The sequence below is a fragment of the Canis lupus genome, chromosome 29 (genome assembly GCF_011100685.1).
Source record: "Canis lupus familiaris isolate Mischka breed German Shepherd chromosome 29, alternate assembly UU_Cfam_GSD_1.0, whole genome shotgun sequence".
NCBI classification, from domain to species: Eukaryota; Metazoa; Chordata; class Mammalia; order Carnivora; family Canidae; genus Canis; species Canis lupus.
In genome coordinates this window covers 11,808,131-11,820,101 of record NC_049250.1, presented here as the reverse complement: position 1 = coordinate 11,820,101, position 11,971 = coordinate 11,808,131, and the positions used below count along the sequence as shown (strand labels likewise).

General features: G+C 47.7%; 2 long non-coding RNA genes across 2 annotated transcripts; both read right to left on the bottom strand.

Annotated features, from left to right (window-relative positions):
• Positions 1-812: 812 nt before the first annotated feature.
• LOC111093179 lies at positions 813-8,095 on the bottom strand. The gene is made up of 5 exons (XR_005380855.1): positions 7,539-8,095; positions 6,703-6,812; positions 5,388-5,479; positions 4,266-4,319; positions 813-1,159 (listed from the first exon to the last, which is right to left on the bottom strand). It is a non-coding gene; the product is annotated as an uncharacterized LOC111093179 (long non-coding RNA).
• Positions 8,096-8,861: 766 nt separating this feature from the next.
• On the bottom strand, positions 8,862-11,299 carry LOC111093233. Its single transcript, XR_005380854.1, has 3 exons — positions 11,122-11,299; positions 10,598-10,687; positions 8,862-9,278 (listed from the first exon to the last, which is right to left on the bottom strand). It is a non-coding gene; the product is annotated as an uncharacterized LOC111093233 (long non-coding RNA).
• Between the last annotated feature and the right edge of the window lie 672 nt (positions 11,300-11,971).

Genomic DNA, 11,971 nt, shown 5'->3' with positions numbered 1-11,971 from the left:
TTGCTGACTGGAAGAAAACAGCAAAAGGGGGGAAAAAAGACTGATTCCAATGTCACTCCCCACCCCCCAGCTTTCTTCTCCCAAAGAGCCTTCTGTTCGCAGAAATTAAAGGACTCTGATAACAGATCACAAATTCAGGACAGAAAAGCTTCACTATGCAGCCAGAGACCGTATTGTCGGGAAGCAGACGCTGGACACTTTTTTTGCTTATGAACTTTTGGAGACCATTGGAATAAAAGACTATTTGTTCCTGGACAAACACTCACCAGCAAAGAAGCCTTTAAGAGGAGGGAGAATTTTTGTTTTGCATTTTCTTTTTATAAAAAAGAGAGAGAGACTTACTCTCGTTGTTTTTCAGATAAAAGAAGCTAATTTGTTTACTATTGCTGGGGACACAAGTTCCTATGCCACTGTGGTAAAAAGAAATGCTATTTTTAAGAAATAAAAAGCCACACAAGCCTTCGTATGTAGGGTTCTTCTTCCCCTTCCTGCCTTCCCACTTTCATTTTACAGATGGCCCTCAACATACAAGCCAAGTCAAACCGCGCGAGGTAATGCTCTTTTCTCTCCTTCTCAGACTCCTCTCAGAAAAGGCCACACCTGAACTTGAGAAGCAATCTCTCATCAAAGTTCAGTGCAATTCTAGCCTCAAAAGTCACATCCCAGATTTGCTCCTTTCTGGAAAACCAAACTCGTGGCATTCGTGAACACAGAGCCTAGGTTTCAATCCCCCATCCCTCACCGTGCTCATCTTCCTTGCACACATGGAATAATTCTGAAAGCAAGCTAGCAAGATGTTGAATAATGTCCTTTTAAAAGAGGGTGTGCCATAACTGGGTCACTGACTGTGTGACTAATCATGGTTGCCCGTAACCACAGAGACTGCGGCTTCAACCTGACTCGATCATTTGTAAACCACAAAATGACCCAGCCATCTGCAGGGGCTGCTGGCTTCTGGAGCCTGAAGATCTTCCCGGGCCTGTTCCCTCCTCGGCCCAGGTGGAATGGGAGCCGCCCTTGGCTTGGAGCCTCCGGGCATTTGCAGCAATCAGAACAGATCTGACCAGGTCCAACCTTTGCTTATTCAAGTCCTTACCGGCTCCAGCCTCAGCAAGCAATTGCAACAGTTGCTCTCTGCTCTGAATTCCATTTAGCAATTCTGAGTGCAAAGGAGAAAAAGAAGGGCCCTAGAATCAATTTGTGTTCAAGAAAAAAAAAACAAAAAACAAAGAAACAGAAAAGAAAAAGGTGACACGAAAGAAAACTTTTCCTGCAGCTCAGTCCAGGGTCGTTGGTTGTATCTATCAGGTACTCATGCATTAATCAAATCCCTCAATCTTTCCCCAATCGGCATAGCAATTTAAGGAATATGGGGACAAGAGCCTCTTTGCCAAGGGCCCCTCGCTGGACTAGTCCTGAATTAGGAGGACCGGAGGTTGCATTGCAGGCCCCAGGCGGGGATCAGTGGCCTCAGGCCAGCCGAGGAGGAGCATTAACCCCTTCCCTTCCTGTCACCCGAAGTCAGAATTTTTGCAGGCCGGCTGTGTTAAAAAATACCACTTAGGAGGAAGAAGTTTATTTATAAATGAGAGAAATGATTGGTCTTAGTGGCAGGGGAAGATCTGTTCTCACTACCTCTCACCACAAAGCCCCCGCTCCAACTGTCTGGAAATAAGGTTATTTTTTCCTAATAGGGCAGGGTTAGTGGCAGCGTCTCAGCCCCGCCCCCTTACCTGTGCGCCTTGGGGTCCCCCCCATCCCTCAAGGAGAAACCCACTTTTTTTTTTTTCTTAGCACATTAATTCAAGAGGGCAAGCGCTTGTGTCTCGGGTTGGGAAAGACGAGTTTTCTCCAAAAGGTCGGGCGGGAGCAACAAATGGGAGGGAAACGGGCAACGCTTGTGAAATCCCAAACCGGACGGGTAAGAACAACATCATAAATTATGGATCCCTCGAGCCGCCTCCGGCCTGTGGCGGCGCGATCTGTCTCCGCGGACTTCCCCGCGCGCGACGGTGCGGTCCGCGAGCGCGGGGCCTGGGGCGCCCCCTCCCCGTCACCCCGGGGGCGGCGCGATCGGGCCCCGGGACAGCTCGGGGCTCGGCGCTGCGGGACGCGCCTGCTGCGGGGCCGGGCCGGCGGCCAGCACCGGCTCGCCATTGTCCCCGGCCCCGGCGGGAGCGCCCAGCGCGGGGGCCGCGCTCCGAGCCGGGCCCCGGGGACACCAGGGGCGCGCGTGGGCCCCCGAGCAGCCGGCGACATCTGCGCGAGCGCGCGGGGCCAGGAGGCTAGTCGACACCCCCGGACGCCCATCTGGACCGGCTTTTCCTCCGGGGCCGGAGGCGGAGGGAGAGGTCAAGGTGACCTGCGGCGGCGGCGGGGGCGCGCGCGCCCGGCTCGGCCCCCAGCTCCGCCCCCAGCCCCGCCCCTAGCCGGGCCCGAAGCTCTGCCCCCAGCCCCAGCCCGGCCCCCAGCCCCGCCCCCAGCTCGGCCCGAAGCTCCGCCCCCACCTTGGCCCGCAGCTCCGCCCCCAGCACGGCCCGCAGCTCCGCCCCCACCTTGGCCCGAAGCTCCGTCCCCAGCACGGGCCCGCGGCTCGGCCCCTGCTTGCCTCCCCCCCCCCACCCCCCCACCCCCTGGCGCCTTGCCCTTTGTCCTTCCTCCTCTGGAGCCCAAGTGCTGTGACACCCCCCCCCCTCCGTATTACTCAGGCTGTTGAGATTAAAGGAGCCTCCGCCCAGTTTGGAAAGTGCAGCTCTCATCCCTCTCCCCACCCTCAACGACCCCACCTATTGTCTTGTTTTTGTGTTGTTTTTTTGGCTGCAAGTCAACCGCTCATCATAAGGTGGGCAAACCCCTCGGTTCACATTTAAATATGTTTGTGTGCCAAATTGGCCTGCTGTTCCGCCCTTTTAGCTACTGTAACCTGCACCACAGAAACAATGAATTACCAGATTAAAGTCACCGAAAACCGACTCATCCTGCAGATGTTGTCTGCTGAAGGCTGCCTATTGACGACTGTGTCAGGATCTGTGTGTGTGTGTGTGTGTGTGTGTAGCCAAAGCCAACAGCCTCACATTTGTTCTTTGCTAATTTGTCTTCACTGTGCACCCCCCCACACACACACCTCATTTAATGATGAAAGGTCAATTATGAGACTCAAAAACAAGCCACCTTCTCTGGTGAACCCCCGCTCCCCGAAATGAATGGGGAGCTGGGGTCCCTCATAGGGCAGACACGAGGGAACTCCAGATCAAGCTGAATTGTGTGTGAGTCAGGCCCTGGAGAAACTGTGGGCAGAGGAAATGTGAGTGGTGGTTTCCTGGATTTCTTCTGCAGGAAGAAACCACCAGTGGGAGGGAGGGCAGTCAAGGGAAGGGGCCTGGGAGGCGGGGGAGGGGACAGAGGGGCCGGGAGGGAGGGGGCTGGGCCGGGTGGATCTGCGGGAGGCTGGGGCCGCCTTTGTGTTGCTAGTATGGGCAGGGGCTGGGCCTGGTGACCGCCCTAAAGCGTGTACCCGGTGGGCAGCTGCCCAGCGAGGTAACAGCTGGCACCTGTGCTCGAAAATGCAGCGCGCATTAGCAGCATCATTATTTAGCATTAGAGCATTACAAAGATAATTACTGCCAGTTAGAAAAGCAGAGGATGCAGGGAATTGAAACCCCAGACCCCCTGGCTTATCAAAGTGCCAGCCTTTGGAGGGCCACCTCTCACAGAGCTGCGAGGTCTGGGAAGTCTGAGATGACAGCTGGAGCCAGGGCCGCAGGGCCCCTTTCCAGGTCTCATCCTGGCTCAAGGGTCAAATTAGGGTCATAGAGAAAATGTCAAAGGTCATCACACCAACATCTTCTGACATCCAAAGCAGTTCTACCTGGAATCCAGAACTTACCCTTTTGTCTGGAATTAAATGGGTCAAGTAAAGGTGAGCAGGGACTTGGGTCTTCAGATAACAATAATAAGCTCAACAGTTAACAGTGGGTGAGCTCTTTTATGTGTCAGGCAATATGGAAACTTAAATGACTTCTCTGCTTCCATCTTCACAGCCTTAAAAGGAGGTCACCATCATTACCACCATTTGACAGATGAGTAAACTGAGACTCAGAGAGGCCCAGGAGAAGGCACAAAGTTCCTTAGCATTTCATGGCTCTCCCCTACTGCCTAGAGGTGCTAAAAACTGACAGCAAGGAAAATGGAATAGATACCCTTTCCCAAAGCTTGAGATTTAGTACATAAAGACCAGTTTCCCAAGTATGCATAGACCTCTCTACCTGTGTCTTTGTCCAAGTCAGAAGTAAATCTCACAGAAGTAAATGGCATGGTTTCTGGAAAACAAGGTATTTTTTTAAAGTGACTTCTTTTGTAGATTGGTAATTTAATGAAAAACATTTCATAAATTTGCTCATTGAGAAGTTTGCCCTCAACACATACAACTAACCTATATGGACAATATAAAATAAGGTAAACAGTTGAGGAATCAAAAATGGCTTTACGATTGAGTCCCAACTAGGCCAATAAACTCACCTCCCAACTGCTGACCTAATTTTTTTTTTTACATGGTAGTAACTGAAATCAATGTGGACAGTTAATTTCAGGTATACATGTTGAATTTGTACCATCAGATGATGATGCCAAACTGAAGCATTATTGTTATTAATATTGACAATAATTATTAATAACAATCACTAACATGAACAAGGCTGTTATTATGTGTCAAATGTTGCACCAAATGCTAAACATTCATCAGCTCATGTAATCCTAATGAAGAAAGCCCCTGGCTTCCATTCCTTCTTCCTCAGTCTCCTGTCTACACAGTAGCCAGAGAGCTCTTTTAAAAATGTAATTAAGATTTTTTTTTTAATTTAATTTAAAAAAGAAAAGGGGTGCCTGGCTGACTCAGTGAGTAGGACATGCCACGCTGGATCTCAGGATCAATCATGAGTTCAAGACCCATGTTGGGCATGGAAACTACTTTTAAAAAAAGAAAGAAATGTACAATGTAAACAAGGTTGAGTCCTGCCCTTGGTTAAAGTTTTCCAATGGCTTCCCAAAGTGCTCAGGAAAACGCCATCTGCTTTCCCTTGGCCGACAAGCCATCACCTGGACCTGCCTATTGCATGTTTACTCCAGCAGCCCCCATCACTGTCCTCCAGCCATGAGTCAGGCCTGTCTAGTAAAGATCAAAGACATTCCCACTTCAGGGCCTTTGCACATGTTTCTCCCTCCACCTGAAATATCCAGCCTTTGCCTGGCAATTATTTTTTCATTCTTCAGTTTAAATGTCTCCGCATCATGGACTCCTTCCTTCAAACCAATCAAGTCACCCTAGCACTCTCTTTTCCTGCATACCACTTAAAAATCACATAAAATTACTTATTTTTCTGCTTGCTTACCTGTTCACTTCCCTCCCTCAGCCATAAGAGCCAGCGGGACAGGGACACACATTCAGCATTGCTCTCCAATGGGTCCCTGATGCCTACTGCTCCTGGGACACAGAACACTATTTGTTAAATTGATAAATAGAGAAGCGGTCAGAGAGGTAGACACTGTTCTTATCCTCACTTTTTAAATGAAGACACTGAGGTGCCAAGGTGTTAATTAACTTCCCAAAAATCACACAGCTGAATCTGGAATGGGTCAATAACTGGTTCAGATTGCTAGCATTGACTTGATCCAAGGACAAACTGGCAAACACACTTGATCATGAAGAAATGTCAAAATCAAATGGAATTCTATGGGATGCCTCGGTGGCTTAGGGGTTGAGCATCTGCCTTTGGCTCAACCCAGGGTCCTGGGATAGAGTCCAGCATGGGTCTTCCCATTGGGAGCCTGCTTCTCCCTCTGCCTATGTCTCTGCCTCTCTCTCTGTCTCTCATGAATGAATAGATGAAATCTTAAAAAATAAAAAATAAAATAAAATTGATTTCTATAAAAAAAAATGAACTTATCTTGGGGTGCCTGGTGGATGCAGTCGGTTGAGCAACCAACTCTTGGTTTGGCTCAGGTTGTGATCTCAGGGTTGTGAGATTGGGCTCCACAGCCATCTCGGAGTCTGCTTGAGACTCTCTTTCTCTCCCTCTGCCCATGCTCCCCGCCACTTTGTGTACACATGCTCCCTATCTCTCTCAAATAAGTAAATAAATCTTTTTTTTTTTAAAGAATAAACTTATCTTGTGAACGATTTAAATTTACAGAAGAGTAATGTTTCTAAATACACCAGACATTAATACATCATCTGGCACATCTATTCTAGTCACAGGAGTTACACATTATTCTGTGACCTCAGAACACTGTTTCTGATTTTTTGTAAAGGTTTCAAAGTATCTGAGCATTTTAAACTATGTTTCTTCAAATAGTACAAATGCTGATGGGGATTCCATCCAGTCATTTCTGCTCTTACCTAAGGAAACCAGCGGAACGTGGTTTTATTGCACAATGGTAGAGGCTGCATGTAGCCACGAACCCCGTGACCTCTTCTTCTACTACTTCTAAACCTTGGAATAACTCCTAAGCAGCCCTCCCCCAAGGGTAGGGTGAAATTCAAATAAGTGAAGAGGCTTCATTTTCATCCTTAAATTGCTGAAGTCCCTTCAAAATCAAGGATCCACTGTTTCTAGACAGTACGCAGACAGCTTTTTCGTAACAAGAAAAAAAAATTGGTCTTATCTTCGTGTTGCTTTCACAGCTTAGATAAACTTGATGTCCTACCGAGGAAATGCAACAGGGTTTCCAGTAAAGGCCTATGTGCTGCAGACGGAGTAGCTTCCCTTTGGAGAATTGAAGTTTTTTGTTTCCTTCCGGCAGGAACCAGAGATGCTCTGTAGGAAAATACAGGAATTCGATTCACACAGAACAAAACACAACAACCCCAAGGGGAGGGGGAGATTTTCCTGAAATATATGAGTTTCCCTGGTTTCACATGACACTGTGTATGGTGTATAATTCATGACCACAGGGGGCTGAAAATTGTCATTTCCTGGCCCCTCCAATGGTGGTTTTCCAGTGAGGAAAACATTCTGACTAACCAATGCTACTTTTTTTACTCTGAGTCTTCATGCTGGTGGAAGAAAGCCTACTTATACCTACCAGGGGAGGGGACGAGAAGGTGGGCTGCAGAGAAACGACGTAGAGTTAGTCTTGTAATCAATCATCCTCGCCTATCGTGAGGGTTTTAACAACAAAGCCTACCCACACAGACCGGCATTGATGCATCCTCACCGAGTCACTTAGGGCATAAATGAGACAACATCTATTAGATGGCTTTTTAAATATAAATATGCAGACCCAATTGATATTTTGCAGAGAACTTTGTAATGTCCAAACATGATTGTGAAAACAGAGGCAAAAGAGCTTATACGCACTTCAATGGTTTTTAGTACACAATTGTATTTCTACTGGTTCACTTAGTCTTTCGTAAGTTGAAGCATGTGTTGGGGGGTGAGGGGGCAGGAGGTAAAGTTTTTGAATCTTGAGACTTCTATGCAACATTTATTTGTTATCCTACTTAAATGAAGTTGAAGTTCAGTACAGTAAGAAAAGTGAACCTTCAGTTTGCTCTGGTTTCAGCTACATCCGTCATTTCTTCTCTTGTGTGTAGATGTTGCAAAAATGGTCTGGACGCAGAAGCAACATCAGGGCCCTTTCAAGAAGGCAAAACTTAGCATACCAGACGAGATCAGCTATCTGTAGAAATGGTAACTCTAAGGGACAGTCAGTTAATGCACAGACATTTACAGAACTCCTATGTTCGCAGGTCACCAAAGGGGAATTTGCGCTGACCATAGTGAATGAAGTGAGCCAATCTCAAGGAAGGCTCTTACAGAGCTGAAATGATCAGCCTAGGACTTTTAAAAAGGGAGTTGATCCAGAAATCACACTCCCTCCCTAGTGTTGTTACGGGGAAGGGGAGGAAAATGAAACTCTCAATGAATAACTATGAGTAACATTATTATGTGCTCTGGGATACACCTCCCTAAAACAGAGATGGAAGCTAGAGGTGTTTTTTGTTTTGTTTTTAAAGATTTTATTGATCTATATGAGAGAGAGGGCACACAAGAAGGAGGGGGGCAGAGGGAGAGGAGAAGCAATCTCCCTGCAACCGGGGACTCAATCCCAGGACCCCAGGATCATGACCTGAGCCGATGGCAGATGCTTAACCAACTGAGCTACCCAGGCGCCCTGGGAGCTGAAGGTTTTCATGAAAAGAAGTCAGCAACTGCCAGTGTTGTAGGGATTCTTGACCATTTGGTTGATACATTTTGCATTAAATATGGATTAACTGAACTTACAGTTAACATGTCAGTTTCTGGTAGGTTCTGATTAAGTAAGAGGGTTCGAAGCCAAAGATTTCCAGCTGCCCTAACTAATCATTTCTTGCCTGAGAAGCTCAGGACCAGACTGGGGACCCAGCTTGGTAGTGCCCCTTGGGAATCAGCCCGTCTGGCCAACTAACCCCTTCGATGACATCTCCAGCTTCCCTTCTCTCTAACTGAAACAAAGCATTGTGAGCCCATGACAAGGAACACCAACATCTGATTTTTTTTTACATGATTCAAAACTATTAGACAAAAAGCTATTAGTTTTCAATATAATCCTGAAGAATAGACCCCCAGGGCACCTGGGTGGTTCCATCGGTTAAGTATCTGACTCTGGATTTCAGCTCAGGTCATGATCTCAGGGTGCTCAGGGGATCAAGCCCCAAGTCGGGCTCCATGTTGAGTGTGGAACCTGCTTGGGATTCTCTCTTTCCCTCTCCCTCTCCCCTTGCCCCCTCTCACATGCATCCGTGCCTCTCGAAAGAAAGAAAGAAAGAAAGAAAGAAAGAAAGAAAGAAAGAAAGAAAGAAAGAAGAAAACAGACACCCAAAATCAGGGCTCCTAAGGATCTTCCCTCCAGAAATAAATGTTTGAAGAAGGATCTTCCCAAATGGCTATACCTATTTCTAGTGGGGCAGGAAGCCCAGAATAATTTCCATGGGAATTAAAGGAAATTCCAGGCTGACTATTACAAGGTGTACTCAGAAAGTAAGGCCTCTTAGGAAGTGGAAGCACGAAGGAACACAGTGCCACTCAGACAGTGAGAAATGAGGGATCCCACTGTGTTTCAGGGTGAATACTTGTTCTTAGGACTTTTCACTGTGGAGGAAAGCCACACAGGACGCGGTCATGCCAAGCAGCCTGGAGACAAGCCAGGTTTTCAGAGAACGTCCTGGTTTCATCCACGTTGTGTTTGCCTCAAAGCTTTCCTCATCAGCATCGAGTTACTCAGGTGATCCTGCAATTTACCTGAAGGCATTAGAGGAGTAATGTAAAAATCTAGAAGAATTGAGCTCATAAAGTGATAAGTAACATAACTCTGCGAGCCTATTAGAGGGGAAAATTGGAAAGGTTGCAGCCAATTATTAATACGACAGGTGAACATGAGCTGTCGAGGAGAAGTGTCTGGACTGGGAAACAGATTGCCGATATGAGAATGCTCAGGGCAGAAGCGGCCACCTGGCAGCCCTGGGGACCAATCCGGCCAGGAGAGGTAGTATTTTGATGGTCTACGGGGATTAAAAAAAAAAAAAAAAAAAGTGTGCAAACAGAAAACCAAGGCTTTTTGCTTTTGTTTTTTTACATAAGAAAAATCCGTATGTTTACCTTCTCTGTCTCACATTTGCAAACAAAATTCTGGTTTAAGTCCTCTAGCCCGGGTCAGAAAGAGCAGGATTAAGTGATTGCTCTTCTAGAAACCACCAAATGTTTTGCTTTTAGGAAAATGAAACCACCATGCTTCCTGGAAGAGAACCAGGCTTCAGGTGAGACAGGCCGGAGCCCGGAGCCCTGGGCCAACGTTTAAGGAGGCGCTCCCTGTCCAGCCAGCGCGGCCGGCGCAGGGGCGGCACCTGAAAGCAGGGCCTCCTTAAATTTTGGAGCCCGCCTCACCCTCCTTCTGACCCACCAGTAATCACCGGGCAGTTGGGAGGGGAGACGAAATGGGAGATAAAATGCAGGCTCTTTTGTTAAAATGAAATCGAAAAAGTATTGGGCTTCTCATTTTTATTCTATTTTAGAATTCAAATGACAGAACTCTAAATTGTAATCCCCCTGACTACCTGGAAGTAGTCAGACTCCATCACCGCCTCTTAGAAGCCTTTAGAAGCTTCTCTCAGTACTGCAATCTGTGGTTTAATACGGTTGTTTCTCGCCACTATTGAAACCAGCCTGCATGCTCTAGGCTCCCAGGACCTGCGGAATAGCTGAGCAATATCTTTTTTAACCTTTAGTTTTTAAAAAAACTTCTTGTGGTCACCGCCTGGCCTTTCTCAGTCCCCCATCACCTTTTCTTCTCAAACTCCTTTACCTTGAGTCATTGAGATCATAGGTTTCTAGACTTTCCATCTGTCATACACCCAACAGTGGTCCCACCTGGAGTTAAAAAAAATATAATATATTGTCCCTATTCCACAAAGATCTTTCTTTTGGCAAGGATGGGTTTAGGTGTCCAGAGCATATACGAGAAATAATGGACGCTGGTCCCTTAGGAGAAACACTATATACATTCTTCAGGCTAAGAAGCTCTGATTGTTGTGCTCTCTGAGCAAAAAAGCCAAAAACCGTACCTTCTCCATAGGCCCCTCGCCTTACACCACAGCAGGCGGCTCTGTTCCCTTGGCGCATCATCCCAGAGGAAGGGGCTAACGGGAAGGAAACTGTAGGCTAGTTAGTGGCCATGAGGTGGCCTGACAGAAGCACACTGCACAACGTGGGTGCTCTCGATGAGATGTGAACAAATCCCATCAGATACCTTTGAGGGAACTGCAGCGTGAGGTATTAAAAAGAAACAACAGTGCGATAAGCAGAGACAGAAAGAGGCCCAGAGAAGAAAGCAAACAGAAGGCACAAAGGCATGGAAGTCGGGAGGCAGGAAAAGCCTTCTGGAGGTGGAGGAAAGGGGGAGGAGAGGAAAGATAGCTAGTGGTTGCAGGAGGAAGGGGGACTGGAGCATCAGCCCCAGCAGTGGTGCGATTGTCCCCAGGGGCCTCTGCCCCCCACCCCACCCCTCTGCCCCCTTGTGTCCGGAGGGGACTGCACGTAGCTCCGCCTCAGTTCCCCACCCAGGACTGGCCAGCAGAGCACCACATACACCAGGCTACAGAGCCCAGGGCCACGGGCTTCTAGAACTCATACTGTCACTCTTGCAAAGAGAAGTTCTTTCTGCAGCAGTTGTGAAGCTAACGTCACCAGGAGCCACCATTGGAGAAAGCAGCCCCAAAGTAAAGTCAGGCCCAAGAAAAGTGGAGCCAAGGGGTAGAGGGAGAAAGCCCAAATCATGAAAGTGAGGCCCACCTCCGGGCCTTGGTGATACAGTAGAAGGCATCATAATGGGGTGCCTGCCGAGCGTGTATCATAGGGCACTTGCTCCAGAGGGCAATGGCATAATTGGGTACAGCTTGGAAAGATCAGCCCTCATTATTTCTAGTATATACTATATAAGCCTAACACAATGCTCGCTGCAAGAGAGAAGCTTGGAATACAATCACTTCTTAGCAAGTGATAGTTATCATTATTAGGACAGGATACTCTCATTATCATCCAGCCGAGTCCCATCTCAGACTCCCAGGGCAAAGTCACACACTTTCAAAAGTACCCTTGAAAATCCCTTCGAAAATTGCCACATTGGAAAGGCCAATAGCTCCAGATTTTTGTCCTTTCTGGACACATCACAGCTTCCTCCACAAAGTACAGTTGGGGCTGTGCATTTACATGTGGGCACTGGTACAGAATTCATCTCTTTAAATGCTGGAGTGTCAGAGATCATACCACGAAGGCACATGGCAACTGAGACCCACGGAGAGAATGACCAATGTCTGACCCCCATCTCCGCCCTTTAGGGGTCTAGCTCATTGGGTGACCTAGCAGACAACATGGCCTAAACAATGACACTGCTATCCTGCTGGCCCAACATCATTTTTTCTTTCCCTGAGTGCTTGTTG